At 40.3% G+C, this 16913-nt stretch overlaps 1 long non-coding RNA gene across 1 annotated transcript; it reads left to right on the plus strand.

The window, feature by feature from the left end:
• Positions 1-12443: 12443 nt before the first annotated feature.
• LOC124308885 (uncharacterized) lies at positions 12444-14507 on the plus strand. The gene is made up of 3 exons (XR_006909134.1): positions 12444-12500; positions 13528-13665; positions 14387-14507. It is a non-coding gene; the product is annotated as an uncharacterized LOC124308885 (long non-coding RNA).
• The last annotated feature ends 2406 nt before the right edge of the window (positions 14508-16913 follow it).

Genomic DNA, 16913 nt, shown 5'->3' on the forward strand with positions numbered 1-16913 from the left:
TACCGACTCAAAATAAATTCTTGTCATTAAAGTACTGTGTGTAGCTAAGTACACACTTTATCCCGAACAAAAGTCAACATACTGACTTCAAGACTCCCACTTGAAGCGTATGTGTAGACCAGGCATTACCTTCAATGACGTCTGCTTGTTTGTATTCGGTTAGTTGGAGAAGTTGAATGTATGTACGTTTCGTTTCTGTCAGTCTGTCGTCGATGTTGCATTTGTCGTTATCTAAGAGACTTATTGTCGTGACGTTCAGTGCCGCCCCGCCACGGTCCTATCCGATCAAGGCGAAGGCTGCTGCAGTCCAAATTGTTAGGACAAACAGTCCAACTAATTTCGACATGATTCTTCCTTTTTTTGGGGTTTCCTGGAATATTTGTTTTTTACGTTATTTGAGATTCGGACAACCTAGGCCACACTATTCCTTGCATATTAGATTTTATGACTTATCTGAGTTTTATTTATTCCTATGAAAAGTCCGTACTGCCAAGATACCGGGGTACGTCTCCTACGTACATAAATCTCGGAATTTTGCCTTCGATACCTCTACCTACGAATATGAAGGTATCCCTTTGAGTTAGTCGATAAAAGATGAATAGTCTGAGTTCGTTTGGTTTTTGAATTTGCATATCAAAGATCAATTCCACTATTCCTTTTATGCTATGTACGCCATAATGATATGGGTCGAAGGTTCCATTCCCGATGACCAGGCATTGGGTGGTTTCCGCCAATAGAGCCTTATAATCATGGCTGTAGGCATAGTTTAGGGTAAATGTTACACTAAAAATTTTTATTTATAATATTGTTTGCTTACTCGGGGCTTTATCTGCCCTTCGTAGGAAAGTTACTTTAACAAGGTTATCGTCTGATCGCAATTTCATTTTGCAATTTACAGTACTAGGGAACGCAGACGCGCACGCGGCTGCTCGTCAGCGCTGCAGCGTTTATGACACATTTTTAGTTTAGTGACCTCACGACTGCGCCAATTTGTGAACTCTGTTAGATTATACAAAAACAAAAAGGATATTAAATTCTAGGGATATGGATCCACCAAACCGACGTCTAATTTTCCCTCAATAAAATAACTAAATAATATATTATCGGTCTTGTCTAACAAAAAAAAAGAGCAAATAAAAAAAATCACCGAACGATCTGTGGACATCTAACTACATACATCTTGTGACGTGGATTTTTCTGCACCTCGGTCACTCGGAGAAAATGGCCGAGAACTTACCGCGTGCACAATAATTTGGCATCCACGATGTCCCCTGAACCTGCAATAAGACCGCGAAATTTGTTGGGCGCCTGGCGTGGTCAACACGCCTCGAAATCGGTAATACGATATACCGCGACCATATGATCGGTAGCTCAGTACCGCGGAGAGGGGAGGGGTAATCTTTGGGTAGAGAGAGATACGCCACACGTACGTTGACAAGTTATTTCACAAAGCAGCGAGAAAGTTAAACAGCATATTTCAAAATAGTGACAATACAAAAAAAAAATAAAAATAATAACAATACTGCGGACGCTTGTCCTCGCGATCCCAAACGCAAGCGCTTACCTTACAAAAAAAAAGAACGAGCAAACAAAATAATTAATCAAGAAGAAGAAAAAAAAAGAGAAAACAAAAATATGAAGGGATCCCGAAGACCTCTACGGCCTACGTGCAAAGAACGAGCAAACAAAATAATCAATCAAGAAGAAGAAAAAAAAAAGAGAAAACAAAAATATGAAGGGATCCCGAAGACCTCTACGGCCTACGTGTAAAGAACGAGCAAACAAAATAATCAATCAAGAAGAAGAAAAAAAAAAGAGAAAACAAAAATATGAAGGGATCCCGAAGACCTCTACGGCCTACGTGCGCTATACTACTCGTGACCGCTAATTCCCACACTAAAAGAAACCAAAAGCAAAATCGGACGCGACGCGCTGCTCGCGATCGTCCTCTACAAAACGGCGCTAATCGGCAACTTAATACTAACTGATTATGCCAAAACAAAAAAAAACTAAACGGAGGCTAGGCTCGTCGCGGCACCCACGACCCTCCTCTAGGAACGTCTATTTTTATTAGCGCGCACCCGAGCTTCACTTTCTCTGCGACGGCGGGACGCAGTCGCGAATTCGAATGCTCCCCGTGAGACTGCTCGCGACCTACACGAAAACGGAGGGTGTATCGGACGAAGTAAAATGACCCCGTGTAACGAATTTCAGTTACACTTAATGTCGAGGCAATAATGTCTCGGCTCAACCCGTGACTCGACTTGCTTTCCTGGATCCCCCGAAATTAGCGCTACTCCCTTACGCGCAACTCAGGCTACGGTCACCAAGCAAATGTATCGGCTAAAGAATCTCGAGTACAGTTGCTAACGCCAATCCTCACTGGCTATCCGTCCTCGGCAAGCCTTTACTAATGATCTCTCGAGATTCTCTCGCAAGAAGGTTAACGGCGCTTACTGCTCCACATCCAAAAAACGAACGGGCCCACTCCCTCGTGATCTCGGGCTGCCATTCCTCGCAAATTCGTCACAACAGAGCAAAGAAACAACGTACACTCGACTAGCTCACCCGCTCTCTACAAACGCCAGAACTTGAGTGATCTCGGATGGTCGCAACGCCGATCTCGTCACGCTAATTTTTCGTGACGTCATCACCCTAAGAATGCGCAACAATCGATCGGTCATCGATTTTGGGGATTGCGCAACTTGTCGCGCACCTGTCGTCTCTACGCGGCGCAGAACTTAAGGCTAGATCGCGATGTCGTCTCCCGCGCAGCTCTACGTAGTCCTGGGGTTGGGCGGGGTGGTGCTCCCTCGTCGCTAGCTGGTATCTCGCGGTTGCGTTGGTTGGGTGTAGGCGGGGTGAGCGGGGAGGCTGCGGCGCGCCGGCCGCCAGCGGGAATCGCGTCCGCCTTGGATTCCCGCGCTGCAGGGATCTGCGTTGCCTCCCCCTCCGCAGCCTCGGTGTCCTTCCCGCGAGATCTCCGTGGTTTCGCCTTGCCTCGAAAGATGTTCGGCGTCGGAGTTGGTCGCTGGAGGGTAGCCGGTACACTCAAAAAAAATAAAAAAAACAAAAGCCTGAAATATCTTGGTCGCAATGCGCTATTTCGTCCCTGTCGAAGCTCGGGTGCGTGACTCCAGTTCTGGCGCTCTCTAGGATTATTTCGCGACTCGATTTTCTAAACCCTGATTCCGGGATCTCCCCCAGGGTTCAGGGAGTCTCTTGCAACGGGCAGGCCTAACCGAACTGCCACGTTACAATCTATATTAACAAAACAGAAACACCAGGCGCATTACTACACCAAATGGTTAAAACCTATTTTCACTCGAACGTTCTTCCGACCTATAGTCAGCTCCCTGGCAGTACAATCACTCCAGGGCGAAATTACAATAGTCTTGGCAACTTATCTTGACCAGATGCTTCGTCGATTGTTGGCTCTTTCTTTTAAACTCCAGGGACTCTCGGGTGTTGAGTTGGCGGAGAATTGATGTTTGGACTCGTCAAGTGGTTAATTCGATCGGGATATGCCGTCGGTATCCAGTCCACGTTCCCCTCCCTTCCTTCTTCTCCAGTTGTTATGGATTGTCACTCGACTGGTTTCTTCAACGTCCCCGGAGAGAAAGAGAAAGAGATCCCGTTGTCACCGAAGATCTTCCCCCTTTCGCTGGCCGAGCGAGTACCGCGACCGTATCGGCAATTAACGCCACTGGGCGCCGCGTCACCTATCTCATCTCATCTGACATTTTAGTGGCCTAATAAGGCCGCGAATATTCGAATTCCGCATGGACACTTACAACTCTTACATCATCAGCTTCTGCTTATGACTGTGTACGAAACACTCTACGCATTTCGAAGTATACGTATGCATAAGAAGGTAACAGTACCCGATTGAAATTTTTAATAATTTCTATTCCGGATTCTGCAATTAACTGCGCGGATTTCAATTAAGTGTCGCAAATAATCACACATATGCGTTTTTGCAACTGGAGCATAGGTGATTAGCAAGCTGATAGCGAGACTCTGTACATAGTCGAACTGACAGCGAGACTCCAAAATAGTTAACTTTTGTTATCACGAAATAGCAGAGCTTGCTGCAATGGGAGAGGAGATTCGAATGCTGCTGTCAGATTTCATAACCTGATGATTGAGATATGACTTCTATATCCACCTCTTCGAGAGTACTCGACAAGATTAGGCCATTCGATGACGCAAATAATTACACATACCGGGACAATCTCTTGAAACTATACATGCAATGCGCACGCGCAAGTTTTATCGGCTGCTCGGACAGGCTGGCCACTCCGAGTTTCAGCTGTCAAACTCTGTTTCTGGCGGCAATGTAGTTCATACGAATTTTTAAGGTTAGAATCTTGAACAGTCGAGGTAATGACTCGGAAAGTTGATGCTAATGCTCTTTGAAAATTGGCTTTATTCGACTGAAATGAGAAATCTGTTTGAATGTTGGGTGCTTCGAAGAAACGCAGCAGGTAGGTGGGAACACTTTATTTGATCACTTTTATTATTTCGTACATTAGAAATAACAATGAAATTGTTTTCTATCAACAGGCATTACGGCCAAAATAATTGAATCTCTAATATTTACTGTTATCTGCCGATTCAATTTATCACACGTACAAAGATCGTCACCACTTTCAAGCAACTAAGCAAATTTCTCACTCTCTGGTGATTTCTGGCGGTAATATTGAATTTTATCACTTTTGAAAATGGCACATTAAACTGAGCGTTCAAGAAATTTGAATATCTCGCTATCTGTAACAGAATTGTGAATCTTTTTTTTCCCGAAAATAGTTCAACAAAATTTACAAATAGTCGATAGTCAATGTATTTTTTTCGATTAACAAATTATTGCTACTACTATTAAAAATTTTCCAATGATTATCAGAGTTCATTTCGCAAATTTTCAATGATGATCGATCAAATAAATGAAGGGAACCTAATACTCGAATTCAAAATTCAAGTAATATTAGATTTATTGAAATGATTTCTGTATTTCATGTTAGTTCGAAACAAAGAAAATCTCATCATAAGCGTAGAACTCAAGAACGTAGATCATATCCTGTGACACAAGTTGATAATCAACACTCTCAAAATGCCCCTCAATATCACAATTAGCTTCAAGGACAATCATGTTTTAGCGTAATGTCAGAACGTCATTACAAGGATATTGACTTGTCGGATTAAAGCTTGTGTCCCTTGTTTCATCAGAATAAATGAATATCTAATTTTTAACGAAGTTTATGAAGATTTTTTTCAAAATAATGTAATCTGACACAATATCTTGTTCGTAGTCCTCCGAACGTCACCTTGTAACAAGGATATTTGGAAAGAGTCCCTTTGTCGCAGGAACCATTATAAAATTCTTGGTTTTCAATTCGTGCTACTGAATAACTCTGTGTTTCAGGTTCCATTTTCAATTTTGAAATGAGATTTTTTTTGCTCCAGACAATGCTAACATGAAATTCAGAAATAATTGCGGTAAATGGAGATTCACAAGCTTTTAGTCTTAGCGTAGGACCCTATAAAGAGTGTTGAATTGAATTTGGTTTTAAGTCATCGTGCAACTTGCTAGCCAGATGACACCGTCAACTGAGATCAAATTTGAAGACATGTTCAACTGAAGTTATTTAACAATTCTAGATTTAGATTGATTCAGTTTGCCTAGCAAAATTCAACCCTACAATCTAATTGAGGACTTGAAAAAACTATTTATCTGAATTTAATGCCAAACAGAGTAAAAGTAAGCTTCAAAATAAGATACGAAATTAAATGTTATGAAGTTTGAAAAACAATGCTGGTCAATAATAATGCTTGAATTACAATGGTGCACAGAATGATTCCTCGGTAGAATAAATTGGCAGCAACGGTTAAGTAACAAAGTTATCGCTATTGGCTCGATCAAAGTAAAATGATGAGATATTCAACCATTACGATTTGTAGTATATCCCGCTCTTGAATTTTGCCTCAACTGATGTTAGGAAGGTGGCGATGGCCTGATGAAATTCACTCTGGCGCCTGATGTATGACGGAACAACTAGGTTCGATGGTTATAATGATTTCACCGCTCGAGAAACCAGGTTCCTTGCCACCTGAACGTTTTGACCATCAGGACGGGCATAATTTTCCTCGTATTAATCAAAGTTTAAACTTCGAGCCTGCTGAAAAAGAAAACCAATTTCATCATTAAATTCATGTCAAAATATTGTAATAGTCAAAGATCACGTAATTAGAAAGTTACCTACATGCTTCCATGCCTGACAAATTTAGTCCCGCTTTGACAATGAATTATTTCGTACCTGAAAATATTAGAAGCTATTATTATCAGACAGGATCTTTTGGTATTTTTGGATACAACTTATTTCCAATAGAATGCACAAAACATAAATCGTTAATGAGACGCATTGCCACCAGACATCACCTGGCTTAATGCTCGTAAATCACAATTACAAATTACTGATCGTTAGATATCGTTTGACGTATTGCTTTTGTGAATACCATTTGTTGAATTTGTATTATAGAGTTTTTTCATAGTCCATATTTTCCCGAAATCAACAAAATTTTTCTAATACCAAATATACAATATGATCGGGAATGTCACGGTATGATGGCGAGGTTACTGAAATTCGTTCACCCGAACCGCTGAATACGCGGTGAATATACAACGCCGATCACATCGCGAAACTATTTCCTTGTTTTCCTACATAATGATGAAGAGGGACATCACTTTCTAGAATTGAAACTCATCGACAGATCACCACGGGGGATTTAACCAGATAGTACGTATCCTAATTCTGTGCATACCAGTGACACTGCGAGGGCGCGAAAACCACGATTCTGGTGATACCAGAATTTGATTGAATGAGAGCAACGATCGCGACTGGTATTAGTCAATACAATCATCTTTTTCTAGAGATTCGTAACTTTCCCACCCGCGAATATAAACAACCCAACCCGGGTAAATTGACCACTTTGCAAAAAGATCACACGTCTTCAACCACGTGTCTGGCAATTACCTCGATCTTTTTGTGAATTTTTTTAACCTGTTTATTAGGTCAAAAATGTCTAATTACAAGTCTTCTATGCAGGAAAAAGAGGAGTTGGTGAAACATCATTACCAGGGCCTATCTTACCGGGAAAATCAGGACCATTTCACCGGCACACACTCGGATCGATCGACACCCTCGTTAGCGATCATGAGGAATCTGGTCCTAAAATTTGAAAAATCGGGAAGTGTCGACAAGAGGACCAGGAAAATCTCTCAGCCAAACCGTCAGCTAAGCTGGGATACCAAGCTGGACATCTGCTCGACCGTCGAAGAGGATCCATTCAAGCTGATCAGCTGTGTCGCCCAGGATTTAGAAATATCCAACGCGTCGGTCAAAAGAGTATTGCGTGAAGCTAAGTACAGATCGTACAAGTTTCAAGTCAATCAAGAACTCTTGGCTGGTGATAACGATAGTTGTCTTCGCTTCAGCCAAGAGATGATGGAACGTCTGAACGCAGACGAGGGCTTGTTGAGTCGCATTTGTTTCTCCGATGAAAGTACGGTGATACTTGTCGGGAAACCGAACAGGCAGAACACCAGAGCCTCGTGTCAAAACAACCCCCGTCTGTTCATTCAGGCGGGCACGCAGTACCCGTTGAAGCTCAATGTCTGGCTTGGCGCGATTGGCAATCGGCTTATTTGGCCATTTCTTATTGATGGCAACCTCAACGGTGAGAAGTACCTCTGGTTGCTGAGAGAGAGAGAGGATCGTACCGGCTCTTAGGCTGATTGAAGAAGAAATCGTGAGTGTATTTTATCATGTAGAGCTGGCGTTATTATTAGCAGAGTGCGTATGATTTTAAATTGAATAATTTTATGCTTACTACAAGTGACGTATCATTTTCTGTATTCAGGGCGAACCTGCCTAGTCTCAGCAGGATGGAGCCCCACCGCACTTCACACGTGCGGTACGTGATTACCTCGACCGACAGTTCTCTGGACGCTGGATTGGTAGGGCAAGCCCGGAAGTCGAGTGGCCAGCCCGTTCAGTTGATCTTGCTCCCTTGGACTGCGGCTTGTCCGGCCATTTTAAAAATGTTCTGTATGCCCAAGATCGAATTGAAGACCTTGCCGCACTGCAAGCTAGGATCTTGGACATCCTGAAAAACCTGTCTCCTGATATCATATCCAACACGACAAATGCCTTTTACGACCGGCTCGGTTACTGCGCTGCAGCTGCTGGAGGGCATTTTGAACACTTTTTGAAAGGCAACCAATGGCCAGACGAGGGGTGATCAGAAGAGTGGAGATTGGTCTCCCAGTGTTATCGGACGATTGTCTTGTAAGTTATTGTTTTGTTTCCTAATTTATATAATATATATTTATATAATATTGACTGTTGTTCTTTTTCTCTTTTTATTCTTGGATATCTGGTGAACCCTCTTCGTCAACGAAACATTAATTGTTGTACAATGGAGCTGTAGAAACTTTGTCAACTAATCAATGAGGTCAGCGAGGGTTTTTGTGAGTATTGCGTCGGGTACGTTTGCTGTTAATTGCTACTCTTTGTCCTCCTAAGCTTCGTGTTTAAAATGAATAATTGCTTTATTTCTTGTTACTCATTTCTTTCATTTATTTCATGTTCATTGGCACTAATAACTGGCTTCTGGATCACTGCACCGTAACGAATCTAATCTGGAAATACCTTCTACCGAGTCTCAACCATTCATTTATTTTCAATTTTATGTAAATAAAGAATCTGTTCACAACAAACATTGTTTTCACTTACCTACCTCTGTTTGTCCAGATTCCCACTTGTTTATGACATTTCACATTGAATTTCAGATTTCTTCTTTCAATAAATAACATCCAATTTCTGTATCATTTGATATTTGCTTTTCCGTTAAATTCTTCATTGCGTCGCGCGTCGTTTGAAAATCTTCCGATATTGACCACGGTATTTCTGAACGATACTATTCTTCTCAGACATTTCACGCTACGTAAAAATAAACAGCAGCAAAACCTCAATCCACGGTCTTACGCGCGAGAGATTTACAGCTTTTGTTTCATTTTGTGTGCGTTAGCGCCCTGCTCAGCAGACGAAAAAATTGCCGCGGGGCGATTTCACCGACCAATGAGATTAAATTATTTGGCGCATGCGCATTGTATGTATAGTTTCACGAGATTGTCCCAGTATACTTTGAGTCAACTGAAGCATAGGTGATTGGCAAGCTGATAGCGAGACTCCGCACACGGTCAAACTGACAGCGAGACTCCGAAAACGGAATTCTCGTATATCATCACTTCGACGGAAGCGTAGCCCACACACGTGCATACGCAACTGCCAAACTGACAGCGGGACTCTGAACACGGTACATAGCCCAGCGACCAATTACAGGACGAATAAAACGACAACAAAGCTTGCGAGGTATATCGTGACCACGGTGTGACGTCGGTACGGTACCTGGTGGAAATTTCCAGATGTTAGACGCTGAAATCGTTTACACAGCTACAGATAGACTCACATCAGTAGTTTGGGTCACCAATTAAGGCTAAAGTATTCAAATACACTGGACAACAGTTATTCTATCGCTCTAATCGAACAAACCGAGGAAGGAGTAATTGTTGGATGAATGATTCAATTGATTGGCTTACCTTTCGAGAATAATCTGGATCTGATGAACTGCAGCGTGGATTGGTGAGAGGATTTAACGGAATAACTGATGTATACTTTGATTTACTTGGATTCATTTTATAAGTTCAATATTTCAAGTCACAAACAACGGAGTTTCTTAGTTGTAAGATCTTAAATTAATATAACAAAATGGAGCTGAAAGCTCGCTGGATTTTTGAACAGAGTAACGTCGTGGGAAAAGTTGAAATGCAAAAGGCAAAAGGATTTTACCGCGAGACTGTACCGAAATAAAATAACGAATATGGTGGTAGAAACCAAGAGGACGATCCAATGATCGGCCGCCATTTTTACAGGTGTCGATCGTTGCGCAAAACGATCCCCAACTTTAGCTTTTGTCAACTTCTGCGCACCTTCCCCATTTTGTGAGAATTAAAATTAGGGCACGCATCTTCGCCGCATGTTCGCCGTGTTCTTAGCTCTTCAGCTATTACTATATTGTAAGCTTCTTACATAGGGTGTAACGCTTTGTTGGTGCGGTGGTATAGGCGTAGGGTCGTTGCGCTGTAATTTTCCACTCTGCGTGGGCTTTGATGTTGGGGCCGCAAGCCCCCTTGGCCCCTTGGCTACCGTGCTTCTTCCCCCCTGTGGGCGTTAGGACCCGGGCCGATTTCAGCAGCTATTTCCCAATATGGTGATCACAGTTTGTGTGCGCTTGAGGTGACCCATGTTTCGTGGTGTACGTTAGTGCCGTGTGCATTTTCGGGGTTACGATGCGCTGGATTCTAGTCGTAGTTTACTTGTTGAATTTTCTTACTATGCTGTTCATTACAAAGTCTATATATTAAGATTGCCATATCGGTTACTTGTCGTTTTTTTAGTTTTATGGCGTGTAAATATGTAAAATTGCAGATGTATTATCATTGATTACTATCGTTATTCGCCTGGAGTAGAATAGCGATTGCTTATGAGACAGAGCTGCTATTTGCTTAATATTATTAGTATTGCGCTGCTGCGAGTATTCTTAGGTGTTTGTGTTATAACAATCTTAACAGATTCAAGGTATTCAACAATTTGTTAATTTGTAGTTTTAGAGCAGGTTAACATGTGTGCTTTCGTACGTAATTCTCTTCTGTAATTATCAATTCTTATATTGATATAGATCGGCTTCGAAAGTATTAGAATGTTGTTTTTACGTTTGTTGGTTGCTTATTACTGGGCGTTGCTACGTATACATCTTTGAGTTTATTCCTTGGTGTCGTACAATACCTGTAAGGAGCTAGGGATGTGTTTTCTTATGTTTTACCTCAAAACTGGTATAAGCTTTGCTCACTTAAAAGGGTTGGTTGTTAGTGTATTGATATATTTATTGTAATTCTATCTGGTTGTTTCGCGTTACAGAATCCTTCCGTGAGTTGATTAACCTTCAATCGTTTCGTCGTCAAATTTCCTAATGTCTTCTTCAGATGAGGCTCTGTATTGGAGATCTGCATTGCCTTCAAAACGCTGCAAGTATTGCTCACAATACGGCGTTACGGGGGAAAGTATGATTCATGCTGGATAATTTGTATTCACTGTTTTGATGGTTTTGCAGTCTCTGGTTTCATGGATTATTGCAGCAGTGCATCTATCTTTATATTATGTCGGTTATACACATATCAATGGTTTGACAATCTTCCGTACTCCAGGCTATATGGTATAGCGTAAGTTACTTTTAGTGTAGCTCTCAGCTCCGAATGCGCAAATGGCATTGTCGAGTGTTATATAATAATTTGATATAATGGTGTAATTATGATAATGGTATATAATAACGTATAATAATATTACAGCTCTTTTTAGTGCAAAGATCTCGTAACATGGTTTTTAAGCCTTGGTTAGTGAATTTTATAGTTATTTCCATCTAGGGAGATTCCAAATAGATAGGCATTGTTTTAATACCTTATGGTTACAAGATTCTCGTACTTCGAGTTTGGTTAGTTGATAAAACTGACATGCAATAATAATAGTCGATAAAACATAGGGACGTTTCGGTCGGATTTTACAACGATCTGACATACAGGTCTTGCAACGAACTGCAATTTGAGTGGTGGGGGTAGCCACGTTATTGTCCAAATTTTTTCTGGCACTACTGGTCACTACGCGGTGCTGTCAGTTGTTCATAGGCTTGTGAGTGACTAAATGATATAACAACGTAAGGTTATATTCGAATAGCATATGACTGTGATTCACTGTCTCACATTCAAAATTAATAAAACGAAAGATAAATGCAATGGTGACTAATTCCTGTGCGGTTTCGACCTACAACACGGGTCTAAAATTAGTGAAAGAGAAGTGCTCCGTGTTCAAAGTTCCATCGAATCGTGAACTTCGTGAAAAATGGATTGCTGCGATTCCAGAAATTTTTTACATAGAGTCGTCACAATTTCTTTGTAAAAAACATTTTCAGGAGCGATCCATCAGAAGGAAGTGGGTGAAATATGACGCAAACGGTCGGATTATGGCAGAAGTAAGTTTATTCGTTGCATTTTTCCCATAGTTTTAATCAATATGAGTTTTAATAATAATTTTTTGTGACTTAGCATTGATTTATTTCAAATAGAATATGATAATGACTGGTGTTTAAGGCGCCGTATTCCCGTGTTCGTCTCGACCCTTCGGCAGTGCCTTCTGAATTTGACAACATCAATGAAGTGGGCAATGTCAATGTTTCCGATGGCTTCATCGAACAACACAATAGGAAGGAGCGCAATTATTGTGTTACGAAAGAGACTCCAATGCTTGAAGCGGAGAGTACACTGGTTGCCGTAGCAATCGAAACTCCGTCATCTTTAGATCACAACCCCATTGAAAGATCTTCCATACAAGGTATACATATATTATACTTATGCATATTAAGGTATACATATAATATGCTTATGAAAATGTGCTGTTAGATTTATAATTGTATGAAATACCGTGATACGAAAACTTGAAGGGGGTGGTGTGAACTAATATGAAAAAAAATTATGTCCAGGCATTTTTCGATATATCGATAAATTTAAGAGATATCGGCGTTAGAATGTTTCCGAACTTTCTGAAATCCAGATTTTTCGAAAAATTGTAACTTCTGGAATACATACGATAAAAGTTTGAAAAAAATTAGAATACTCCTTGCATAGCATGCTATTTTATAAAAAAAATCACAAAAATTAAAAATGGTCAGGGTTACGGCCGAGCGAAATGACGTGAATTGCCTCATATATAACCAATATGAGAGAATATCTTGAAAGTTGACACTCGGTCACCGCCGACTCGGCACCACTCACATTCTTCGTCTGTTTTTCGCAGGCTGGCCATCTTATATTTAATTTCAAACTGCGAAAGGCTGAAAATCGAAAAAAGTCCTTTAAGCTTATCACATCAGGTGTGATCACCCATAAAAATTTTGATGGAATCAAAAACTCAAATTATTATTCATGGACGATTTGACAGGTAATGCCCCATACATAGAATGAAAACATAATCGTCGTCGTCGTCGATGCAATCATTTATTGGCCTTTCGTAGTTTGAAATTAAATATGGCATTGCCAGCCTGCGAAAAGCAGACGAAGAACGTGAGTGGTGCCGAGTCGGCGGTGACAGAGTGTTAACTTTCAAGATATTCTCTCAGTATGTATACAGATATACATTTCGTGCAACTCTAATTACTCAATAAGTACTTAGAAATTTGTAAAAAAAATGGTGTCTCCATAATTGATGCTAAAGAATGACATCACCAAATTTTATTATCTTTCTAGAAAATGCCTAACATAAAGTAATAGTTCAAATGCGAATGAACTCGCGATAATATGACTTACAAATCAAATAGATATAAAGGTGGACAAGTATGTAAACATTAGTTTTATTTTCACAGATGTTTCAACCAACGAAATGGCATTGGATCCCGTAATGAATGATTCGACTGAGCCGATGCAGGATGAACCAATACAAGATGATCGCACCCTCGAAACGACTAGCTGCAAATTTAACTTTTCAGAAGTTACCTTAAGCTGTAAGTGTTTCCAGTTAATTGAACTGTAAAGTAAGTAAGTTAATCAAGCCCAGTGGATATTGTGTGCGTTCTAATGCGCTATGAAAGAACCCCGTTAATGATGTGTGAGTCGAACCGTTTCATTAAAAAATTCGCCATGCTCTGAACATCAGTGACCAACAATAATATTGTCTAATACTTTTTGACAAATCATCTAAACATATAATTATTCAACAATTAATATGTCAATTCTTCTACACTGTAATCGAGTGTAATGATTTTTTAGAAAGCTAATGAATTTGAAAAAAAATCATAAGCGTCGGAATAACTTACCATAATCGACTAGTGTAATAAGGACAAGAAAAACTAACAGATCAATTGTTGAATAATTTACAATTTCAATAATTCATGAAAAACAATTGAACCATATTATTGTTGATTATTGTTCGAAGCATGCCAAATGTTACTGATTTATATCAGATTTTCAGTGAATCGCGGAGTACGATAATTATTCCAATTAGATGCAATTTTTGGCTGCAACTATTCGACTCGTACATCCTTAACCCTAGACTGGTCACCCTGTGAGCGTGGCGCCGCGCTCTGCTGCTGTTTTCAATGAACAATTGGTTGGTGTGAAATTGTGAAAAAAATTTGACTTTTATCGTTGAAATGTTCAAGAAACTGTTATATTTTTTCAATTACTTATCTTCCATATTTTGACGCGAAATAAAATAAATTCTAGGAACTGACAACATTTTTCCGATGCTAAATGAAATTATCCGGTGAGCGACGTTGCCGAAAACACGCTGAACGCGCTCGGACAGTGTAGAGGGGATTTGGCACCGTCGCAGCAAAAATAATACGGCGGCGAATCCCTCATCACCCGACCAAAATCGTAAGGTCGCTTATGGTGACCAGTCTAGGGTTAAATGTGTTATTTATTCCGGAATTTCAGTTTACTTCTGTTTGTACGGGTACTACTGAAGGGAGGACTGATTCTATCTTGTTACCGAAGCCGTGGACTGTTGGTGAATCGAGCACAGATAACGCGGGTGTTCTTTTTTCATACGTTACATCTAAGGTCGACAACGGCAAAAATGTACCGGTCATACAAAGACTGGTCAAGCTGGACCTCAACAAACAGCTGCGTTATTTTGTATACGGGCGTGTCGTGGACGTGCACAAATGTAAACTCCTGCAAGTCTTGGATAGCATGGACTTACTGCCGCAAGCTTTGAAGAACTTCAAGAATATGAATTTGTGCTACGGTCTCTGCTCTATCAACGAGCATCATCTGTCATTAAACAGCGACTCCAAAGATGGCGTCGATCATTGGCGTGACCGAGATTGCACTTTGGTCTCGAAATGGAAAAGATGTGCCTGCTGCATTAAAATGAGGGCTGTAGTCTTAAAGAAAGAACCGAGATCAAAAACGGAGAAATCGTTGATACGTGTCCATCAAGCTTCTAATCCTTCTGACCAAAGGCAGATAAACGCATTGCGGAAAAGGAATGAACGTATCTGACGAATTCAGCAAAGAACTCGTAGACGTATCCACTCATTGGAGGAAAAATTTAAAGAAAAAGCTGATGAAATTGCTCTTATTCGTAATCAAACTTTAATCGATAGATAAAAAATAAAAGATAGATAGAAAAAATTAAAAATTCCAGCCACTCAACTGACTGCACTTCAGGAAATAATTGCGGCAGGGAAAAACGGCAAGAATTGTCGATACGGGGAACAGTGAATCATGCTTTGTTCATTGATGATTATAAGGTCACCGAGTTTTTACGAATTCCTTTGCAAGAACAATGTTCTGCCACTGCCTTTTTCTTGAAACATCGGCGATTATTTCTCACTGATCGACCTCAAGCGTGGTTTCGATAAGGACTTCGCTAAATTGCTTCAAAAACATTAGGATAAAAAAACGTCTTTATAACGACACGAGGTGATTTTGCTGGATGAAATCAACTTGAGGAAGTTCGTGGGCTTATCTTCAAAAGATTTGTGTTACGTCGGGTTGATTGACTTTGGTGACGGTGGTCCGCAGTCTGTTAACATTGAAGATCAAGCGACACATGGGCTAGTCATCATATTCCAGCCTCTTGCGGATTCGTATACACAACCAGTTGCAGTTTTTGCATCAAGAAATTCAGTCAAGGGTGAAGAAATCGCGCGAAGCTGGTCATTAAAGTTATAGAATATATGGAGAAAGCTGGTGCGAAAATTCATGGGGTCGTCGCCGACGGTGCAGCGACAAACGTCAAGATGTGGTCAGTATTGGGTGTCTCAGGTTCGATGGAGGATACAAAGACCTGGTTCACACACCCCATTGATGAAAAACGAAAGGTTTTCGGATTCTCTGATGCACCTCGCGTCATTAGATATATTCGGAACAGGCTTTATAACAGAAAAAAGTTGCGGGTGAATTTTGAGCAGGTCGAGTTTACTTGTAATTATGAATATTTGTCGAATTTGTTCCATTGTCAGGTGTTTTTTTTTTCATTGAAGAGGATATTTGAAAGCCTATCTTTATTACATATAATATGCAAAGGTTCATTTTCTAACATCCTCTTCAATGTTAAAACATCTTGCATCCAAGACTAAAATAAGGAAAAAATTAGAAAAGTTCATATTTGTGATAGGCACATTTTTTACATTACATTTTTTCCATTTTACTACTTACCATTATAAATATGAAATCAATTGGAGGACGCCTTCACCTATATAACATCCATGTAAATCCATCCTGTGCATTTTTATTCATTGCCTAATAAATCATTTCCAAATAATACTTGTCGCACACATTATTTTAAAAGTAATGTCAATATCTCTGAATTCTTAGGTGGATTCATCAAAAGATTACATACGTTTAGACTACATTAGCAGTCTGTTCAACCTTGACACGCGACATCATGGAAATGCAAGAGCATGTCCAAAGTTAACGCAACGGCACCTTGTATTGGACAGCACTTTAAAGATGTGCGTTCGACTCGCAACTCAGGTAAATATCTTCCAACTAGCGCACTGTGCGACACAGTGCTTACATTTCCGATGTATTCGGACAAAAGAATACACTGGAAATAGAGGCACTGTCGCACAGTGCGCTAGTTGGAAAACCCCTATCTTCTTTGTTCTTTTTTTTCACTTTGCATAAATCTATTGTCTATTTTGGTTATAATATCATTTTCTTATTTTATGCAAATCGTTTTAGGTGTTTAGTAACTCCGTTGTGCAAGGACTACGCTTCTACCTATCTCACAATCCGG

The sequence above is a fragment of the Neodiprion virginianus genome, chromosome 7 (assembly GCF_021901495.1).
Source record: "Neodiprion virginianus isolate iyNeoVirg1 chromosome 7, iyNeoVirg1.1, whole genome shotgun sequence".
Lineage (NCBI taxonomy): Eukaryota > Metazoa > Arthropoda > Insecta > Hymenoptera > Diprionidae > Neodiprion > Neodiprion virginianus.